General features: G+C 42.6%; 1 long non-coding RNA gene across 1 annotated transcript in view; it reads left to right on the forward strand.

Moving 5' to 3' along the window:
- The window catches only part of LOC307177102, a 185748-nt gene that overhangs the window by 26134 nt on the left and 137581 nt on the right, over positions 1-22033 (forward strand). The window contains exon 2 of the long non-coding RNA XR_013824975.1: positions 4401-4463. This is a non-coding gene — a long non-coding RNA (uncharacterized lncRNA). The remainder of the gene's footprint in view (positions 1-4400; positions 4464-22033) is intronic.

Consider the following 22033-nt stretch of genomic DNA (forward strand, 5'->3'; position numbering starts at 1 on the left):
CCCCCTGGACCAGGGCACAAACCCGTGTCCCGTGCATTGGCAGGCGGACTCTCAACCACTGTGCCACCAGGGAAGCCCTGTTGCATTTTTAAATATGTATAAGTTTGTTTTTAAACTTCAAACCACTTGGAAAAACCCCACAAATACCTCTCAAATTAACCCTGAGTAAGAGGGAATCAATATAGATGTAGAATTACCCATTTCTACAAACAAAACAGAACATTTATTTTGGTAGGAAATGATAATTCAAGTCCCATATCTGGGCACTAAGGATGCTCTCTTTACTGGACTGGTCATGGATCTCTTCAGTAGACAAAAGTAGGGGAAAAAATGTATATATTACATGTAACATAAAAAACCTCATGAGTTTGTATTAAAATTTACAATTCAAATTTGTGTCTACAGGATTTTTTTTTTTAAAAAAACCTCTTATGTTTTTGTGTGTGTATATCTCTGTATCATCTATCTGTCATCTCTGTATCTGTCTATCTATCATCTCTGTATCTGTCTATCTATCTATCTACCTTTTTTCCAGTTGCTCTAGAGATTAAAAGATACATTTCACAGCTTATATAGAATCAGCATTTTACCACTTCAAGTGTCATGTAGAAATTTTACCACCATGTAGGTCCCTTTGCTCTCCTCACCTTATATATTATATCATTTATTAAAAACTCCACCTGACAGTGTTATAATTTTTACTATTAGCTGTCAAATATATCTTAAAGAACTCAAGAGAAGAAAAATAGCCTGTTATATTTACAAATATTTACTATTTCTGTTCTTTCATTAAGTTTTCAATTATTAAAATTTCCCTTCTTTTCACCTTCTGTTTCCCTTAGGGCACTATTTTTGTTTGTTTATTCTCTCTGTGTTCTATTTTAAGTTTTTTATTTTTTGGTTTATAAATCTTGTCTGAGTTTTGGCACCTCATTTCTGAATATTCCTAATTCTGATTTATCTTGCATGATATACTTAATGCCTTTTATCTTGTTTTTAAATGAGCCGTTACCGTTTTGATATGTTTTGAGGCATGTCTTTTGGCGTGCTCTCATTGTTGATGTAACGGTATTAGTAGGCTCCTGGCTATCTTTCATCTTATGATAAATTTTTATGGGATGGTTTCTGCTTCCAGACAGAATTTTGTAACTGGAACTGGACCAGTCCTCCTACAAGTAAACAACTATAAAATTGCTAAAAATAACTGAGGCACTTGCAGAGAAAAGGGAGACCCATAGGATGAGCCCTCTAATTGCCTAGCCTCTTTTTCTTCGGATGCTTTCCTGACTGAAGCACAGAGAACTGGACTCTGAACAGAGTCTGGTAGTTTTGCTGAGCTCAGGAAGAAGACAGCAGAATTCAGAGCAGCTGAATGGACGGGATCTGGGCACAGAGTAAGAGAGGGGGTGGAGCTCTGTAGAGACTCAGCCCTGGAAGACTGTGCCGCAGGATCTCCTGTGAGTCCTGCTGACGAATATACAGCACACAGGACGGTGAGTCTGTCCAGGGCTGAACAAATAGCAGCTGCTTTGGGGGCTAAGATAGAATAGATACTAGAGGTCAAGCCGCGCTGGGGGAAGAGCAGTGCCAGAGGGGTATGCGATTTCTGGCGCTAACAGAGCAGAGAGATCTTCTTAACAATTCATTAACACCTTGACATCTAGCTGAAATGCCACCAAGCCTATGCCTTGAGAATAAAAACTAACCTTTAGGATAAGACTAACTCTAGATTCCCCATGTGTCCTGCACTTGCCTGCTGGCTTTATTGCGGTTGCAGGAGATTGCTGAGGGCAGGGCGTACCTGTGGACTCAGTGATGCAGGCGAGGAGCCCTGGGGATGGGACATGCCTGCTGCTGTAGTGAGGCTGGGAGAGGGTACTGGGGTGGGGAGCACGTCGGTGGCTTTAGAGAGGCAGGAGAATATTGCTGGGTGCGGGGGCAGGTATGCCTACAGCTTTACTGGGACAGAGGAAGAATGCTAGGGCAGGGCACACCCATGGCTTTAGTGAGGCCAATTCAGTGACTGCAATGACTCTAAGGTTTGGCCTACAGAGAAGAGCAATCACCCGGCTCTTGACGATGATGGGGCTCCCTCCACAAATGTATTTCCTGAAGTTGGTAAAAAAAAAAAAAAATGTCTTCTGGACCTTCTCAGTGTGGGTGAGTAGGTCTTCAATGACAGGTCCACTCTCCATTCCAGTCTCCCTAAGGCTTGAGGCCCCTCCTCGACACTGAGCCAAGGCACGGCCTGCATTTCCAGTTAGGTCACTGTGGGCCAGCTTTGGTCCATGTTTCAGCCAACTACCCAAACAGAGCCTTGTGCAGCTCCCGGAGTTACAGCCATAAATGTAGAATCTCTGCCCAGTGAGCCCGTATCAATGGATTCAGCCTGATCCAACTTGATGTTCCTTTCACCATTGTCCTTCCCACATGTGTTCTCCAGATTTCTTCTGTATAAATGAGCAAACTCAAGCGGTTCTCTTGGAGCACGGCGCACTTCCTGATGGGCTGTGCTCTGGAGCTCACCTTTAGGGGCTCGCTGGGACTCGAGTCTGCTTATGGATCTAGAAGCAAAGAGGGTGGGGTAGGGGGAGTGGGTCCTGGGGAGGACCAGGATTGTCTTGAGTGTCGGCTGTTGTAGGGGAGGTCATTACGGCTTCGTCAGGTAATACGGGTGAACCCGCTCAGCAGAGGTGGAGCGGCTGCTTCCACTGGGGGTGAGGAGGCTGCTTCTGCCAGCAAAGCAGAAAGGCTCATCAGCGTCTCGGGGCTTAGCACCCCCAGCCTCATCAGGCTCTTCTAGTACGTCCCCATCTCAACTTACAGGACTCCATGTTTTCTCGGTCAACGCCCTCACCTTCACCGCAGACACCGTGGGAGGCTGGAAGTTCAGCCTGCTTTGTAATGCATCCAGTTGCATGTCGAGACTGTGTGTCTGATTTCCAGCCATCTTAGCCTCACAGCTGAATGAGATAAGGGTCCCCTTTAGGGCACACGTGGAAGCTTTTAGGTCATGTATGTGGCACTTGAGCTGGGATTCCAATCCCTGAGCTCATCCTTTTTTTGTTCACCACTATGTCCAGTGACATGAGGTATAACCAGCCAATCTCATTGCATTTATTAGTTTCCCAGAAATGTTTGAAGGTGTCATATACACAGTCACCCAGTTCCTTGCCTTTTATAAGTGGTTGATAGGGAGCATCCAGTGGAGATATTTTATGTATGTTGATTGTCAGATCATGCCACGAACTGTAAACATACCAGTGCTTTGTTTAGTACTTGAAATCAAGCCATTAGTGCCTTTAAACCTAATCAGATTAGATCTCCAATTCCTGAAACTCCAGAAACAATTCAGGAAACTCATCCTTAAAATTCTGTTTCTCTAGAACCACTCTTGGTACTCAAATCTGTATTAGTCAGGGTTCTCTAGAGAAATAGAACCAGTAAGATGTAGACGGTTAGACTGTGTCCTTAAAATATGTGAATTTCATTGTATGTAAAGTACATATCAATAAAGCTGAATACATTTTTGTGGAATTTGATGTAAATATTTTCTCTTGTTCATCATTAGATGAACTTAGTTCATCTAAAAGTTCGAAAGACGTGTGGTTCCAAGTAGGTTTTCTAACTTTACAGTACTCCATTTTCTCCTGTTTCTGTGTAACAATTAATTAAATTGTTGAAAAACATAGTGGCATGAAATGTCTCCTCTCTCCTCCACTTCCTCTCTTTTATTTACCTTCTCTTTCCTTTTTCTCTCTTACCCTTTTTTCTGCTCACTTTTGATCCAAATTCTAGTCGTTTCTTCTCAGTACAGGGCCCTGTCCTGGAAGGGTGCCCTGGCAGGTCGGTTCTGAGGGGTCACAACAACCTGACCACTCCAGCTCCTTCTGACCTCAGGCCCTTTGAACTCACCTGCTGCTGTAGTGGGTATTACCTGCCCCTCTCAGTTTCATCGGCTGCTCTCAGATTGGCCAGCCTGCTTTCCAAGGAGTTTCTGTTATGGGCTGAATTGTGTCCCCACAAAATTCATATGTTGAAGTCCTAACCCCCAGTACTCATCATGTAACTGCATTTGGAGATAGAGCCTTTAAAGAAGTCATTAAGGTAAAATGAGGTCCTGTGGGTGGGGCCCCAATCCAATCTGACTGGCGTCTTTATAAGAAGAGAAGATTAGGACACAGACACACACAGAGGGAAAAACACATGAGGACACAGGGAGAAAGATGGCCATCTACAAGCCCAGGAGAGAGACCTCAGAAGAAGCCAACCCTGCCAGCTTAGACGTCTGGTGTCCGGAATTGTGAAAAAATAGATGTCTGGTGTTTAAGCCCCACAGTGGGTGGTACTTTGATATGGCAGCCCTAGGAGACTCACACAGTCTCTTTTGGATATTTCAGGCTTTCCTGTCCCAAGTCCCTCAGACGCTGCCCTGATGCTTCCTCTTCCGTGTATGGACCCAGGTACTGTGCAGTCTTATGTTTGTCATGGTTGGTACTTAGACGAGTTTTGGTCTTTGTGGGGATAACTTGTCACTTAGGTTTTTTTTTTGGCTGGGTTGGGTCTTCGTTGCTGCGTGCGGGCTTTCTCTAGTTGAAGCGAGCAGGGACTACTCTTCGTTGTGGTGCATGGACTTCTCATTGCGGTGGCTTTTCTTGTTGCGGAGCATGGGGTCTAGGCGCACGGGTTTCAGTAGTTGTGGCATGCAGCCTCAGTAGTTGTGGCTCGCAGGCTCAGTAGTTGTGGCGCATGGGCTTAGTTGCTCTGCGGCATGTGGGATCTTCCTGGACCAGGGCTTGAACCCGTGTCCCCTGCATTGGCAGGCGGATTCTTAACCACTGCGCCACCAGGGAAGTCCCTGTCACTTAGTTTTATGAAATGGTTTCCATGGATTTTTGCTTTGGCTATCTGACTGCCCTGTTTTTATGTAGGTATTCAGAGACATTCAGAAAATATTGAACTGCCGCCTTTCCTCTTCTCAGCAACCCAGAACTCTTCACACTCTAAATTTTTAAATAAAAACATAAATGTTTCTCCCTGATTAAAAGCATTGATACCCAACTGGGGAAAATACGTGTTTCTTATGACATGCAAAGTATTTATTTTCTTATACCACTAAAAATAAAACAACAAAGGAGGTACTGTTCAATAAAAAAAGATAACTTACAATGGCCAGATGTACGAAATATATTAATATATTTAACTTCACTACTTAGTAAAGAAATGCAAATTCATATATATATATATATATATATATATATATATATATATGTTGGTGAGAGAAGCAAGTTTATAATGGTGAGAGAAGCAAGTTCAGTTTTTTTCAGCCAGGGATGAGAATAAGTTGCACCATCGCTGTACAACCATTTGGAAATATACCCAAAACTTGAAAATGCACATATGCTTGGTGTAGTAATTACAATTGTGTGATTTATCCACATTGCCATTACAAATGTGAAAAAATATATATAATTAAATGAAAAGGCTAGTAGAATGGTATCCTCTTAGTTTTCTCTTCATCCAGAGATTTCTATCCTAAACACAAAAATGAGGACAAGCGTTGGTGTTTGATCAGTTAGGATGCAATATGCAAATGCTCAGGGGGTCTATGTCTTATTTCCCTTTTTCTCAGCTCTTCCTAGGACCCTGGGCTCCTGCTTTATACCTAAACCAAACCAGGCATATTGCAAATGCTTATCCATGGTCCACGTGGAAGCATCAGTCCTTTCACTTCGAGATAGTTAAAGCATAAGTCCCACTCTCCTAAGAGTGGACAGTGGAATTACCTCTAAAAACGATGGTGTGCGATTCTCTGTGTTCTAATCTGGAATCACCTAGTCCACAAATTTGCAAACAATAATCCTACCTTTGCACAAATTTACCGAAATGAGAGACAGGACAATGAAAAGTGTTGGTTGTAGAATGCTGTAACGTACATAAAATATCTTATTTTTTAAAAGGACCATTATTCTGTTAGTCTGTCAATTTTTTTCTTTAATCCAGAATTGATGCTCTGGGTAATGATGATTTCCTAGGGCATGGGATGGATGGGGCCTTTACATTTTTTCTCATGCATACTTTTACCTGGATTGCTCTCTGCTCATCCTTTTCTGAGGGCAGTGCCTAAAACGTCCTTGAAGTCTCTCTTTTCCATTGTCTCAGAGGTCCTAGCAGGAACCAAGGACATGACCATCTGAGCATCATTCATAAAGGAACGGTTGTCGGAGGGAGCTTAGTCGGTCATTACATCAAACAGTGAGGATTGTGGGTGTGAGCCTCCAGATGAGCTTCATTCTGTTCACAGACAACGACTTTGTCTCGAATTTATGACTACAAATGACCTTGCCAGGGTGTGGAGAACTCAGGGTTAACTTACACCTCTCCTGGGGAACCAACAGCTCCTCCAGACCATGTGCTGTGTTCCTCCTCTTTTGTTTAATGTGAGTAGATTACAAAAGGGAGGATTATCCAGAGAAAAAAGCCCACAAGCCCTGCAGCAGACAACCTGAAATGGAGGTATCCTCGCTGCCTGCCTCGTTCTCCGGACTGACAAACTACAAAGAGTATACTTTCTGCTTTGAAATTCCCCAGACCTTTAGGAAATTCAGCCAACTATTTAACTACCCTGTTGTAAAATCTGATGTTAAACCACCAGCAAAAAGTTTGAATTACACAAGTTTCCATAAAAGCATTTTTCTCACCAAACATTCATTTTATTATCCTTTTTTTATGGGAAAACTGAAATAGCCAGATCTCAGGTCCTGCCTGCCATTTGGCCAGAACAGCTCGAGACCCAGGTCAAGGTTGATGCTGACGACTCAGCAGACACATCTCTTAAAAAGCCCTTCTCTCAGAGTTTATCTTAGGACAGTGTGCCTCTTGAAGACTAAAGGCTAATATTTGATTTAGGGATGATTGATGGGAGGATATTGTTGTATCCAAAGTGTATCCAATGGGCATGAGGAGAAAGCAAAGCATGTCATGATGTGAATGCAGACACGGGTCAGAACATGGGGGAGGTGAGGATGCACAGATGTAACTCCTGGGAAAGAATCCAGCTGTGGCTCTATGTAAGGAGGTAAATTGGCTTCAACTCCCACCCCCCAGAGTTGAAGAGGTGAACAAGTAAACCCAGAGAGCCAACTCTGGGCCAACACCAGGCACTTGTTGTCACATGTATTTTCTCATTTATGGTAGATGAACCTGGAGTGATGGGGTGTGGTTTTCTCCTGTCTGGTGGCTTTGGCTGGCATATTATTACTTACTGTAGAGCTGGCAAAGAGGAACAGACCTTCTTTATCTATCTTTTCATAGAATCTTGTGACAACTCCCTACTGTAAGTGTCCACAGAGTGCCAAACGAAAATAAATGCTACATGTAGTCATTTTAAGTGGGGTTTAAATGTTACACTGGAGTTTCCAAGAATCAACTGTAAGATTCTGACTTTTGGCTTATAGATATTAGAGCTGCATCTGAACTTTCCTCTGAGTAACTCCATGTCCCTTCCCTTTTATTTTGGGTTCTACCAATAGGTAGTTTTGTCTCTGAGATGAAAGACAGTAATGTGTATCTTTTTTGATGGATAAATAGGCACTTGTAAAGATGCAAAATCAAGAGGACTAAAAATTTCTGAGACTCCAAGGGTCAAAAAGAAAACTGGGAAGCTTTTATTACCTTCTGGAACTCAAATGAAGATTTGAAAAATAATAATTGAGGGCAGTAAGACATCACAATATCTGGTCAATGAGTAAAAGATTCATGGGCAAAATATTCATGAAGGTATCTGTAAATGTAAGGAAATATTGCTCATGACAGATATTTATCTTTATATAGGTAAAAGCAATAAGAACAAAATAAAACCATGAACAGCAGAATTATTTGAGAATAGTCAAATGTGTTTTATCTCCACAGTTCCAGACACCAAAAATTTTAAAATGCAAAGGATCGAGTCTGTTTCTTATGTTGTAAAATGATCTGGTTTTTTTCTTTCTTTCAACAAATACTTGAGTACCCACATGACCTAGGAATTTTCTAAGTATTGGGGATACAGAATCAGATACGATCTGATACTAAACAGCAATCGCATGAATAAATTACAGCAGGATGAGCTCCCTGCACGAGCAGTGCAATGTTGTGAGGATACAAAGGATGGAGAGCGGGCAATATCAGGCGCATTGGAGAAGACCAGCGTGCAAATGCATGTCTTAGTCCGTTCAGGCTGCTGTAACAGAATCCCATGGACTGGATGCTTTATAAACAACAGAACTTTGCTTCTCACAGTGCTGGAGGCTGGGAACCCTATGATCAAGGCGCCGGAAGATTTGGTGTCTGGGGAGGACCTGCTTTCTGATTCACAGATGACTGTCTTCTCACTGTGTCCTCACATGATGAAAGCGGTGAGGGAGGTCCCTGGGGTCTACTTATAAGGGCACTAATCCCATTCACAAGGGCTCAACCCTCATGACCTCATCACCTTCCAAAGGCCCCACCTCCTAACATCCCATTGGGGGTTAGGATTCAACGTATGAATTTTTATGGGGACACAAACATTTGGTCTAAAGCAAAGTGCTGCTTCAACAGACCTCAAGGAAGAGGAGTTACCAGAGAAAGGGTTTGGGGAGGAGGACAGGGAGGTCCAGGCAGAGGGACTGGCATGTACACATCCCACGTTTAGAAGAAACGTGTCGTGTTTTTGCAAGTAAAAGAATCCACTGGGCTGGGTTGCAGCGATAGAGTGGATAAAAGCATGGATCAAGACAAGGCAAGAAAGGCGAGTTCAGTCGGGTAAGGTTTTGTCGATTGCATTAATATTTTTTGCCTTCGTCTGAAGCCTAGGAGACATTTAAATATGTTTAGAGAGGTTGAGTGGGCAAATATTTCCAGTTATAAAGTTAATTTTAAACTTCCCCCAATTCAAAGCAGCATAGGACGTAACTTGAAGCTATTTATTCGTTCTCCTCTAAGTTTTATGGATCCAGTTGGTAGGACAGAGAAGAAGAAATTATTTAAAAGTGCATTGCGTAAGCTATGAGTCATTCTTCCTCAAATGGACAAATCATTACAGCTTCTATTTCATACATTTCTTACTTTGGAATGATCCCAATCCTTTTTAGTATATTCAGCCCTGGATTTCAGTAACAGTTGACAAACCTGCACAGAACTTTGTAAGTTTAGAGGAGTTGTCAAGAGCCTGGACCAAAATCTATATAAATTCAGTACAGTTAATTCCAAAGAAAGTGAGAGAGAGAGAGAGAGAGAGAACAATGTTTCCTGTGTATATTGGCTATTTGTATATTTTTTTGGAGAAATGTCTATTCAGATCCTTTCGTATTTTTAAATTGGACTGTCTTTTTTTTAAAACAATTTTGTTTGATATGGACCATTTTTTTAAAGCCTTTATTGAATTTGTTACAATATTGCTTCTGGTTTATGTTTTGGTTTTTTGGCCGCAAGGCATGTGGGATCTTAGCTCCCTGACCAGGGATCGAACCCGCACCCCCTGCATTGGAAGACGAAGTCTTAACCACTGGACCACCAGAGAAGTCCCTGGGTTGTCTTTTTACCATTGAGTCATAGGAGTTCTTTATATATTCTAGATACAAGCTCTTTATCACATATATGATTTGAAAATATTTTCTCCCATTCAGAGGGTTGGCTTTTTTACTTTCTTGATGATGTCCTTTGAAGCACAGAAGTGTTCAATTTTGATCTCCAATTTACTTTCCTTCTGTTGCTTTTGCTTATAGTTTCTTATCTAATGCCGAATTCAAGGTCACACAGATATACACGTTTCTTTTAAGAGTTTTATAGCCTTAGCTCTTACATATAGGTCTTTAATCCATTTTGAGTTAATTTTTGTATATGGTATAAGGTTAGGGACCAACTTCATACTTTTTTTAAAAAAATAAATTTATTTATTTATTTATTTTGGGCTGCGTTGGGTCTTCGTTGCTGTGCACAGTCTTTCTCTAGTTGCGGCGAGTGGGGGCTACTCTTCGTTGTGGTGCGCGGGCTTCTCACTGCCGTGGCTTCTCTTGTTGTGGAGCATGGGCTCTAGGCAGGCAGGCTTCAGTAGTTGTGGCACGCAGGCTCAGTAGTTGTGGCTCACAGGCTCTAGATCGCAGGCTCAGTAGTTGTGGTGCACGGGGTTAGCTGCTCTGCAGCATGTGGGATCTTCCCGGACCAGGGATCAAACCCGTTTCCCATTGGCAGGTGGATTCCTAACCAGTGCGCCACCAGGGAAGTCCCTCAACTTCATACTTTTATGAGTGGCTATCCAGTTGTCCCAGCAGCAGTGGTTGAAAAACTATCCTTTTCCTGTTGAATCGCCTTGGCACTCTTGTCGAAAATCAATTGACCGTAAGTGTGAGGGTGTTTCTGGACTTTCACTTCTATTCCATTGATTTATGTCATTACATAAGTACCACACTGTCTTGATTACCGTATCTTTTTAGTAAATTTTGAGGTTGGGAAATGTGAGTACTCTAGCTTTTTTAAAAAACATGGTTTGGATATTCTGGGACCCTTGAATTCCAAATGAATTTTAGGACCAGCTTGCCAGTTTCTGCAACAAAGGCAGCTGGAATTTTGATAGGGGTTGCCTTGAATCAGCAGATCAATTTTGGGCGTACTGCCATCTAAACAATATTATTGTCTCTGATCTATGAACATGGGATGTCTTTCTATTTATCTGGGTCTTTAATTTTTTCAATAATGTTTTTGTAGTTGTCAGAATAATTATTGCACTTCTTTTGTTAAATTTATTCCTAAGCATTTTATTCTTTTTTGAGGCTATTGCAAATTGAATGTTCTCAATTTCATTTTAAGTTTTTTCTTTGCTACTGTATAGAAATACAATTGATTTTTATGTATTGATCTTGTATCTTGAAACCTTGCTAAGCTTGTTTATTAGTTCTAATAGGTTTATTTTTAGTGGATTCCTTAGGGTTTTCTATAAATAAGATCATTTCATCTGCAAGCAGAGAAAGTTTTACTTCCTCCTTTCCAATCTGGATGCCCTTTATTTCATTTTATTGCCTAATTGCCTTGGCCGGCTTATCCAGGATAATGTTAAATAAAGGTGGTGAGAGTCGACATTTTTGTCCTTTCTATATCTTAGGGGAAAATATTCAGTATTTCACCATTAAGTCTGATGATAGCTCTGGGTTTTTCATATATTTTCTTTATCAGGTTAAAGAAATTGCTTTCTATTCCTAGTTGCTTAGTATTTTTATCATGAAAAAAACATTATGTCAAATGCTTTTTCTGTGATTAATGAGATATGTTTTGAAGGTTTTAATTTAATGTTTGCCAAAATCGGAGAGATTTGTTTAAATGACATGATGACCTCAGTCCAGGCTTATGCATGCTACAGGTAGGGTGACGATTTTGGAATGAATGAAAAACTACAATAACCAAATTGTCATGTGGCAGAGTGTGAAAAATATTCACAAAGCAGCAGAAAGGTCAGATGCAGTCGTGTTTTAAAAGAATAGTACGCTGTGACTAAGAATGCTGAGATAGATAGCTCAATATAAGAAGATCTACTGGCATTATCTTTTAGAAGTCAAAAGAGGAAATCCCCAATACTTACGATTATCTATTGATGATTTAAAAAACATTTGGCAAAATCTACATTGATAATAATTCAATACATTGCAGTAGTGAAGCCCGCTACCTGCTAATGCGGCAGTCGCACCCTTAGGTTGACACAGAGGATGTGTAACAAGCATTTCACTTAGCACTGAGATACTTGAAACATATCTATTAAAATTTGGGTCTCATTATTTTCATTATTATAAGGATTACTCAATATTGTTCTTACAGTCTCAGCACATGAAAACAAAAATGTATAAATATTGGAAAAGGAGACAAAAGTATTATTTTCACATGACTTAATTGTATACCCAGGTAATCCAAGGGCCAACTGGGAAATGGCTAGAGTGAGATTTCCTGTGAAAAAAACAAAATGTCCATACTTCTCCCATATATTAGCCATGTAAAGGGAGACAGCAATGGGAAAACGCATTTATAATGGGTAACATGACAAATAAAATAATGTTCCTGGAAGTATGGAGACACCAGAAGTACTAATACCTGTCTGAAATGGTCCAAGATAAGCTAAATAGCACAAAACCTTAATAGGCCTTGAAAGTAGGGAAGTATGTCTCACGCCCCAAACTTTGAGGAGTTTGCCGTAAACACATAGTACAGATAAGACCAGATTTAATGACTTCACAAAAGCCAAATGATCATTCTTCTTCATGCAAAAGAATTTAGCACCTTGGCAAATAAGTAGAGAAAATCCTGGTGGGAGGCCAAATTAGAATTAGACCTTCTAATTTGGAGGTGCAAAGTGGGAGGGTGGGATAACTTTGTCTAGAGACCCCCTTCCCTTTGCAGAACAATACGTTCAGAGACAGCTGCACTGAAGACCTGAGAGCAGAGGTGATGGGACCTCATGTCAATGGCGGGACTCTCCCCAAGTGGCCCATCGCTTCCTTGGCCGTCTGGCGCTTTCTCCAAAACAGAGGCTTTGGCCCTCAGTCGACAGAACTCATAACCAAAAAAGACATTTATTTGATCACCTACACAAAGTAACCATAAACAAAACTGAAACAAATGATGTATTGAATGCATTTGCAACAGGATTAGAGGTAGAGCTAATATTGTTAACATTAATGTGCAAGGACCCCTTACAAATGAGTTTAAAAATCACCCAGTAAAAAATGCACGCGTCTATATAAGTAGACAAGCAGTGAACACACACGCATGCATAGACAGGGGAACCAAGATATGAAAAGATGCTGCTCTTCATTCATCATCAAAGACAGTTGTGTAAACACTGAGGATTCATTGAGTCTGTCATTTGACACATAATTTAAATGATTTAAATGCTGTAATACTGAAAAGAGTACATATATGACTGGTGGGGTGAAAATTGCAACAACTTACCCAGAGGGCAGTTTGACAGATATTCCAAAAGTCTTTCAAATGTCCTTTCCCTGACCCAGTGATTCTACTTCAGGAAATTGCAACTGTCACTACACAGCATAGATTTAGTTTAGGAATGTTCACCGTAGTGTGGTTTGCACGGTGAAAATTTGGAAACCATTTACATTCCCAACAGTATGAACTGGTTTAAAAGGTTAGAGAACTCCCGTATAAATACCAAGGAGCTATTAAACTATGGCAGATGAATATTTGATGTTCAAAGAAGAGGTTCTTGATAAATTCAAAATCCATCTTAAAACATGGTTTTATAGACAGACATACACATGAAAGTCCAGCAGTGCTAACAGAGTTTTTCTCTTGGTAATGCATTTTTATTTTGTTTTACTTAGGAGCAAAAGGAATAAAAGTTTGTAAATAAAAATGGAACAAGTATCGTTTAGGAGAAGGTGGGCCACTTGAAATGGAAACCAGCTATTTTTGCGGGGTTGGTCTCAAGGGTCCATCACAATTTGCCCCAGTCAAAGAAAAAGTGTCAGTGTCCAGACTTCACCAAGGGAGGAATTTGTTTGGTTTGGACTTCATTCACTGTGTCAAGAGATCTACTTATTCTCTTTCTAAGTGGCTCTTCAAGCTTGAACTCAAAATAGGAAGGGCAGTCTTTGGATAATGCGCTGCTTGCTCCAATGCTTAGTGACTCGAGTCTGTTGCCTTTTACTGTGGTGCCCGTTGTTTGGACTGCAGTCAAGTCAATCCTGAACATGCACGAAAGCAAACAAAAGGAGGAGGCGCCAGCTCAGGATGGGAGAGGCTTCCCGGTGATGGACGTGTCATTGTCTGCCGCTTCAAGGCAGCCAGGACCTCTGCAAAGAGCAGTGGGGAGAGAGGAGAGGAGGAGGAATTTAAGGGGTCCTGGGTGGGCAGCCTGGCAGAAAGTGTGGAGCGGAAACTGCAATGCCCTTTCTTAACTACCCTCGGAAGTCACATACCATCACCTTCTTCGAACTCTCTTGCTCACAGAAGACTAGCCCTGATTCAGTGCAGGAGAAGGTTACACATGGGTACCGGGTGGTGAAGATGACTGGGGACCACCTTGGTGACGGCTACCAAAATAGGCCAGGTCCTCGGCATTATGTCTTTTCATTCTCACCTACCTTGTGGTGACCTATGGGAAAGATAAAGCCCAGAAGCTGCTAAGTGACAGAGCTAGGATTTAAACTGAGGGCTTTCTTCTCCAAAGTCCATGCTATGCCCACTGCACAGCGAGCTCCCGGGCAGGTGGCTCTGTTTACATCACCTGGGACTTTGGAGGAAAGACACGAGGCATCAGGAGAGCCAATGGACTTGGCTTTGCAGGACTAGTAAATGCCTGAATAGGGGTTTACTCCCAAGACTAGTCAAGTTCCACTGGTAGTTTGAGCTCATAGGGAATATAGGAAGGGAGGAAATGAGATGATGTGAGTGGACGGGCTTGGAAATGAGCCTCATGTTGGATGGGCAGGAAAGGGGTGACAGGCAGGAGAGCAGAAAAGAGTAAACGTGTTGGAACCAAGGCCAGAGGGCTCTGCTTGAGCCAGGCGGTGGCCACTTTAAGGGGATGTAGGGCCTGTGGTTATGGAGACGAGGAGGGTATGTGGCAGTGATGAGGAAGATGGTTGCAGTGAAGTTGCGTGTAACGCTAGCGTGAGGCTGCGGTTGGCATAGCCCCTGAGTCCAGGTGTGTCGGCTTCCCTGATAACGATCGGAGGAGCCACTTCTGCGCAGTCCAGGCTGTGACAGAGATTAGGTCCCAAAGGGCCCCCCCAGGCAAAGCTTTTGCACCAGGAAGAACCTCGAAACAGACGCACTACCTCCCTTGCACGTCTGGACTCTTCTGAAGTTAGGCTTGTTCCAGAAAGCACTCCATCCCTCCCTTCTGAGGTTTCTCACGTGGAGAGCTCAGTGGATTTTAATTGTGACTTGTCTGTGATGGTTATATTTGCTTGGGAGAAACTGCACGAGCCCCTGAAGTTTCCTGCGGGACACACCTACTGAGGACGGCTGGACTGGGAGTGGGGGGAGAGTTCCTCTTTCAGAAGTGATGGTGCCGCCGAGGCGCTAGTACCTGCTTTTCGCTGTAGAGAAAATACTCTTCAAATGGAAACAGATGAAGAGGGCAAATGGCAAGCCTGTAGCTCTGGTGCCCTTCTTCCCCCATTAACCAAGGCTAAAAGGCAAGCCTGGAAATCCCTTTTCAAGAGCTGCCAGTGACACAACTTCATGTTAATGTACTACAAGTCCTTACGGGCACACGCTTGATTTTTCATTTTTTCATCTGAATTTCTGAGGTCAGGGGACCCAGTGCAACTTTTAACTTGGCCAGCGTCTGACAACCAGGCCGCTGGATTCTGAAGTATGCCATTAGTGGAATGTGTGCTTTTCATCTTTGTTCTCTAAATCTACTTTTTATTTGCCTGCATAAAGGGGGAGAGAGTCCCTTTAATGTTGTGTGGATAAAAGCCACAAGAAAGAGATAAAGCATGGCGCACGTACTGGGCCCTTAGGGGTAGACAAGCAAGGAGTTCGGGAGGGCCCTTTTCACCAAAGAAAGGCACTTTGCTAGTTGAGACAATTACAGACAAGACAGTTGTGGTTTAATCTGCATTCATGGAGGACTGTCCCGTTGTGTAGGAAGAGATTTTGGCAATGACAGATGAGGGCCGGTGTGCATCTATAACCCACAGTCAAACACATGATGATGAGGACATAAATGTGGTTGTAAAGCTATTCGCTGCTGGCCCTAGACATTCACCAGAACCACCAGGCATGGCTTAAAGCAGAGTGTTTCGCCTGTCTTCCTGCTTCCTCCAAATTCTTTATCGAAAGCCAAGAACGCATTGCCCTTTGGATGATATGCAATTCACTCTGCATATATTTCTCTTCTGCCCTGGCGTTGATTTCAAGGGGCCCGATCGTGGATGTTCCCGCTGTGGCCTTTCTCATCTGACTGTATCCCATTACTCCTACTTAACTGCTTCTAAGACCAACAGAAGGCACAATTCATCCCTCTTCTTGTTAAGTTTGAGAATGTGGGTTTTTTTTTAAATTACCTCAGCAGTAAGCACGATGAGAATTTTGTGAAGGTGGACAGAGCCCTCCCTTTATCCTTTAAGTTCCAAAGCTGAGTTGAGGGTAGTGAGATCATTTTCCAGGGGGAGAAATCAGTAAGCCTTCACCTTTTTCCCTGACGCCTTACTTTTGTCCTGAGCTTTCAACATCAAGCCACCGCACAGATGGGCAAACAGAGACTCGGGGCCCCGGCAGCGTAAGGCAGCCCAGAGGGACGTTCCTGGTTATAGAATCCAGGAGAGTTTTCTAACATCTGTTAATGAGCTGCAAGCCTGAGGCTAAATGAAAACCAAGCCCCGATAGCTTTTACCTTTCATTCACATTAGGGAGAAGCTATTTTGACGTTTGTGTAGCCCCAGAGAGGGCTTGTTCTCCTGAGCTGAGATTTAAAGTACTATCGAATGTGCTCCGTTGAGTCTTAAGGTTTGGGCAACGTTTTCCCAAAACGCGGCACATGCGGCACCCTGAAAACCACCCTCGCACACCCCAGGCTGCTCTGTGAAAGCACCTCACCTCACCTTCCCCAGAGCTTTATTCACATCCTGCAGTAAACAAGCCACACCAAAGGACTTAGACCACAAACAAAAGTCAGGGGGAGGTCCCTGGAGAGACTGGAGCATCCCCTCATTTCCAGATTTGGGGTTCTCTGTTCTGAGCATGAACTCTCTCCAACGTGCGGCTTCCCGTCGGTACGCCTCTTTAAGCAGCGCGATTTGTTGCTGTATGATTCTAAATGACCATCGCCCGCTAACAAAGCCATCCTATTTAGACGTGGGCTGATGAGATAGAAAAATGGGTGGTTCGGGCAGATTTCATGAGGTCTAATAAATCTTTAGTAAATTACAGCTCATCCCCGCGTCTCCCCTTGTGCACTCTTTGTGTTGCTAATACACATTACGCCTTGGCTGGCTTCACACTTTCAGGCATCTCGGAGGTGAGGCCTGTACAAAGCTGCAGATGTGGAAACGGAGGAGGCGTTTGCACCGAATGTTACCCATTAACATCAGCGTGGCCCACAAAAGAATTTTACTCTGGTTCTCCGGACTCAAAAGAGCTCTCAACTCGCAACTTGGGAGCTTAAAGCAACAAGAAGAGAGATGGGGAAAAAAAAAGAAAAATAGAGGAGACTCCTGTATCTCTGGTTAAAAAATGCATGTTTTCAGTTCATTGGTCTAAAATATCCCGAGAGAGAGAAATGGGCGTGGCCTTTTAAATTACAACAGCAATACAGTTATAGAAGTTAAAAATTATAGTACCAGTGATGAGAAGTGAAAAGTTAATTACCTTCTCTCCCTACATTTTGGTAACTCATGTTAAGTTCCTCATACACGGGTCAGGAAACTTCTAAGCATATGAAAGTAAAAGATGCATGATAAAGAACCAATTTCCTTAATGCATAAAATACTCTTATAAGTGAGTCAGAAGCTGAATAATGACTCTGGAAAAATGGGCAAGATATAAAAAGCAGCAGTGTATAGAAAAAAGCGATCAGTAGAACACTGCCCACTCAGTGGAATAAATATAATATTGGACAATGAACCATCATACTTTTCCTATCAGATTGGTGCAAATGTATAAGCTTAATAATTCCCAGTGTTATCAAAGATGCAGGGAAACAGATACTTTCTTTTAATTCTGGCGGGAGTATGTATTTTTGGACAGCAGTGTGGCTGCTCCCTGAGTGAAAATCCTTTGACTCAGTAACTCCCTCATTGGGGTTGATCATACTAATGAGATCTGTACACTCCTACAAACACTCCTACTAGAGGGTTCATTGCAAACAACAGTAGTAGGATAAAAGGAGGGACATCTAGATTTGCATAAACAAGGGATAGTTTAAATAAAAATATAGAGTCTCTATGAAGTAGACTCCTGTGCCTGTGTTTACAGACAGTCCGGACTTGCAGTGGTTCAACTTACAATTTTCTACCTAAAGATGGTGTAAAAGCGATACTCATTCAGTAGAAAGCCATGCTTTGAATTCTGAGCTTTTCCCAGGCTAGTGATGCATGGTACAGCCCTCTCTCGTGATGCTGGGCGGGGCAGCCACAGCTCCCAGCCAGCCCTGCCATCACCAGGATGAAAAACCGACACTTAAAACCATCCTGGACCCAGACAACCATTCTGTTTTTTACTTTTCGGTAAAGTATTCAATCCATTACATGAGATATCCAACACTGTATTATCAAACACGCTTTGTGTTAGATGATTTTGCCCAACTGTAGGCTAATGTAGGTGTTCTGAGCACATTGAAGGGAGGCTAGGCTAAGCTGTGGTGTGTGGTGGGTTAGGTGAATTCAGTGCATTTGTGACTTAACGATATGGGCTTATTGGGTTGTAACCTGATGGGAAGTAGAAGATCTGTGAGGTGCAAGCCTGGGGAAACAAAGCTGTGCAGGATATAATATCAAGGACTTTGACTCCCAGAGATTCCCTCACAGCAGAGACCACCTGCCTCTGTATGACACATGCAGTGACCACATGGACCATTACAGGGGGCCCATCCCCTGGGCAGTCAGTAGAGCTGACCCTGATCAGACTACGTGGGTCAGAATCTCAGGTCTACCACTTTACGTTGGTGTGAACCTGGGCAAAGTGCTTAAGCTAAGTCTTAAATAATCTATAAAATGACAATAATCACGCCTTCCTCACATGATGGTGAGTATTAAATGAAACAATGTATGTAATGTGGTGCATACAGTGCCCAAATTCGTATTTCCAGTCCAGACCCGTCTTCTGAACTTCAGAATCACATAGTCGGCTGTCGACGCGCCACCTGCTTCACTGAAGCATCTCTGCCTCTGCACTCTCAGGACTGAACTCTCAACCTCATCCTCCCCCAGACCTCTTCTAAATCTGCTGCTGCCTTGACTCCTCCCTCTTGGTAGATAACACCCCATCCTTCCAGCTCCTCAAATCTGGATTCATTGATTCCAGATTTCTATTGTCTTCTCCAAAAGATTTTCTATTATCATTTCTCCAAAGCCTGGGAACGCATGTGCGCGCGCGCGCGCGCACACACACACACACACACACACACACACACACACACACACACACAAAGAGTTCTCGCCAACCCCATCTCATCTCTCACCTAGGCCACAGTCCTAACTTCCTCAGTTGTTTCCCTACATCCTCCCTAGGCCCTCTCCACTCTATTTTCTAACAACCAAGCGATCTTAAAATAATGCAAAGCAATTATGTCACTCCCCTGCCTAAACATGCCCGACAGCTCCAGAATGATTTAAGGATCAAGTCCAAAACTGTTTCCATGACCGACTACACGCTCCATGATTTGGCTTCCGCTGACCTCTCGCGCTTCACCTCCTGGCATCTGCCTAGTGATGACCTCCAGCCACGCTGGCCATCTCTGCGATCACAGGCGCTCTTTCTATGGATGCTGTTTCTTCCAGATCTCTTTCATTTCTAGCATCCCTCTTCATGTCCCACTTCTTAACCTTGGGGGCCCAGATGAAAACTCTCTCATTGAGTTTCGTTGCACTCTGCAATCCTTCATGGCATTTATAACAATTTTAAAATGATATGTTTAGTCACATAAATATGTTTAATATTTGTCTCTCCCCCAAAGATGAAATGCTCTGTAAAAGCAAGAAATGGATCTCTTGATAACTTTTTAAAAATTTTATTTTATTTATTTATTTTTGTCTGCATTGGGTCTTCGTTGCTGCACACGGGCTTTCTCTAGTTGTGGCGAGCGGGGGCTACTCTTTGTTGAGGTGCGCGGGCTTCTCATTGCGGTGGCTTCTCTTGTTGCAGAGCACGGGGCTCTAGATGCATGGGCTTCAGTAGTTGTGGCTCGCAGGCTCAGTAGTTGTGGCTCGCAGGCTCAGTAGTTGTGGCTCACAGGCTCTAGAGCGCAGGCTCAGTAGTTGTGGCACTGGGGCTTAGTTGCTCCATGGCATGTGGGATCGTCCCAGACCAGGGCACGAACCCGTGTCCCCCGCATTGGTAGGCGGATTCTTAACCACTGTGCCACCAGGGAAGCCCTCTTGATAGCTTCTGTATTTGGAACTTAACACAGTGCTCAAAATAGAGTTGAGACTCAATAAGTACGTTTGAATGAATAAATCGCATGAAGGTATGACGGTATACTAAGCAGAGCTATCAAAGACTTGAGCAAGGTCTTACTTAATCAATGGTTCTCAAGTTGGGGTCTCCAGATCAGTTGATAATGATGCTGCTGGTGCCAGCACTTGTACGCAATAGTTTCATCTGTAAAATGGGAATAATTTCTGCCAAACTGGGTTATTAAGAGAGTTAAATTGCAACATACATGAAAAAGCACAGCACCCTGTAAACAACTGGTGCTCAATAAATGTTAGTATTCTTTCTTAGTCCCTATTGCTCTCCGGAAACTACTGCTATGCTATTAAAAAGGCAGCATAATAAACAGGCTATTTAGAAAAGTATTATCTACACTGAGACTTAAAAGCAGGAGGTGGAATTAAAGGCCTTCCCTTGACCAAAATGGAATACACAGGGTCTTTTAGGACTATTCCAACCAATTTCTTTGGAACAAACAAACAAACTTCCTTTGTTCTCTCTTTTCAACTGGATCTTAGCTTAAAAGTAATCAAGGAGATCTAAGCAACACTTAAACCCTGGTAAGTAGATAATGGTTTCCAGCAACTGTCAGAATTTCTGGAAAAGGAGAAGATCAAAAACTAAAAGGATTTTCTCCACTAAAGCTTCCATATATGGGCTCTTCTTATATTGCATCCCGTTGGGGAGTTACAAGAGGTAGGCGAGCAGCCTACATCTGCTGCTAAAAGATAAACTTAAGATAATGTGACTGAGTGTGGATCCCCCCCCCGCACCATTAGACTTGTCAGACTACAGCTTCCAAATTTATGGGGGAAAACCACTGATATCTCATGGCTTCAGGAAATGTTGGCTGGAAACATGACCTCCTTGGTACAGGCCTTGCCATCATTTAACTATTAATTTAAGATTCAGCAAAGGGAGATAAGTTCAGATCTCAGTGAGGAAAATGGCCTTTGAGGTCTTTCATCTTTGTTGTTAATGCTAATGGCTAACAAGGGGTGCAAACCCTTCACCCACTTCTGTCATTTTTATGGCAAAGAGCAAATGGAACACTCTGGGGTGTGAAAGCCTGACCACCTCGGGGACTGTTTGCTCTTTTCTGTTCCCACTGCGTTGGTCCGCTTCATCACCACCTCTGCACAGACATCACCTCTGATCATTGGGTGATTTAAAGAAATGGATTTCTGTGAGTTCTGAATGTCGCCAAAACTAGCCCTTCATCACATGCTACAACCTTTTCTTTCCTTTACATTTTTGCGCTGACCTTGTACATGATATTTTAAAAAGTTTTGGCTATGCACTACGCAAGTTTAAAATTATGTTTTAGGTTTCTCAATTTTGATTTGGAGCACTTCTATAAAGCTTTAAAAGTCCCTTCCACAACAAGATGATAAAAAATAGTTTGCCTGGGTTGTTGTCTAAAATACTTCTGGGTTTTTTCTTTCAGTAGTTAGATTTTCAATCAGTTTGGTGTAGTACGTAAACTGATGCTCTGTTCTTTTCCTTCGATATCAATTCACTTGAACCAGTGGTATCTCTGAAGTATTTAAAAAGTGGCGCCCTTATCGTATTCAAAATTTATATTTTAGGTGTATATTTAGTGTAAAATGAAGTGTTTTTTGGTATATTCACAGTTGTGCAGTCATCGTCACTAATTCCAGAACCCTGACATACACTGAGGCTAATTCTGAACTTGTATGCAATTAGAAGTACTTGTGTCTGTCGGTGTGCTAGCACCAGAATCTTTTGACTAGTGGTGCTTTACGATGCATTTTAATAGATAAATCAGTACATTAACTCTCATACGTTCTCTTTTCTGGAAGACAGGGAAGAATGAAGTATTCTGCAAAGCATTAGTCATTTCTGGGATACAAGCACCCAAACGTTTTCACTTTGGTGAAAACAGATT

Source organism: Stenella coeruleoalba (assembly GCF_951394435.1).
Source record: "Stenella coeruleoalba genome assembly, chromosome: 19".
Lineage (NCBI taxonomy): Eukaryota > Metazoa > Chordata > Mammalia > Artiodactyla > Delphinidae > Stenella > Stenella coeruleoalba.